This window comes from Aplysia californica, unplaced genomic scaffold, assembly GCF_000002075.1.
Source record: "Aplysia californica isolate F4 #8 unplaced genomic scaffold, AplCal3.0 scaffold00687, whole genome shotgun sequence".
In the NCBI taxonomy this organism is placed as follows: domain Eukaryota; kingdom Metazoa; phylum Mollusca; class Gastropoda; order Aplysiida; family Aplysiidae; genus Aplysia; species Aplysia californica.
The window spans coordinates 285,119-286,529 of NW_004797957.1; the positions used below are offsets into that span (position 1 = coordinate 285,119).

A 1,411-nucleotide genomic window follows, 5' to 3' on the forward strand; every position below is an offset into this window, starting at 1 on the left:
AAACAGCCAGCTCTCGAAGAGGCGGCTGAAAAAACAACCCCTCTAATTTTAAATGAATTTTCACGAGCCATACCTTTACTTCTAGGCTAGATCTAGTATCTGAAGGTTAGAAGCTTAGGCAAGAAATGATTAGGCTATTTTAAATTTGCACGAACGTCGACTGTTATTTCCATGTCAATATTAGTGAAAAGCAATCACTCCATGCATAGCGGTAATTATGTGCACAGTACTTCTCTAATGTTTCCCTTCTGTATCGTGCAACTTGGTAGGCCTAATATTGTATTATAATGTTATAATCTACAAGTATTGTATAACATATCCGTTGGTTTTACTTAAAATAATAATGTAAATGAAGTTCTTTAAAATATATCTAAGTAAACAAATAAAAATTGAAATAAACATAAATTATTATTAACTATGTTAATTGCTTTATATGAATAACAAAAAAATAGTCGCTGGCCAATATGGGGCTCGAACCCATGACATTCGCGTTATTAGCACGACGCTCTAACCAACTGAGCTAACCGGCCACCTGATGACCGTGGTGTAAAATATAATCTTAACTCTAATTTAACTGCTAGTATTATTACAAATTCTTAAGCTTTCAATTATTCTTGTTAATTTGTATTAGCTTTACAGTTAAGAATAGTCAGATAATAGATAATGTCTCTCTCCAGAAACCATACTTTCACGTAGATCGAATGCAAATTCCTACTTTTACTTTCGCTTTTAATCCGGAAACACGTGCAAACACCGCACCGCGCAATCTGGACTAGATATGCCAGATTGGCGCTGTTTGCGTCTGGCGCTTGAAGAACGACACAATATTAATGGCACTAGGCCTAGATTAATTGAGACAATGAATAATAAAGATGAAATTCACAATGTTTTCGGCATGCTCTAGATCTAGATCTATGCGTTCAACAGCTATTCGAAATAGTTTATACATTTTCTCAAATGACTCACTTAGATTTTATATGTTATATTCATTATTCATATGCAATGTATTATTTTATTCATGTTCCCATTATGTCACGCCACGTGCCTTCGGGAGAGCATGACCAAAGATTCTCTACTAGGCTAGTATACAGAGATCAGTTTTTGGAAGGACTAGATCTTATATGCCTATTGTGATGTCAGCAAGGTTGGTCAAGTTCACACTAAGTATAGATCTAAGACCCTCAATTCACTATAATTAAGAAAATATGGTTTAACGCCAAAGTGCAATATCCTACTAATATTTCTACCACTCCCTCTCCCTGCATACATGATACGGAACAACCGCAAAGAGCCGATGAACATCTTTATCTGCTCTATGTATAGGAATAATAATAATAATAATACCTGCATACATGATACGGAACAACCGCAAAGAGCCGATGAACATCTTTATCTGCTCTATGTATAGGAA

General features: G+C 35.2%; 1 non-coding gene across 1 annotated transcript; it reads right to left on the reverse strand.

Annotated features, from left to right (window-relative positions):
* Positions 1-456: 456 nt before the first annotated feature.
* Positions 457-530, reverse strand: TRNAI-AAU. Its single transcript has one exon. It is a non-coding gene; the product is annotated as a tRNA-Ile (tRNA).
* Between the last annotated feature and the right edge of the window lie 881 nt (positions 531-1,411).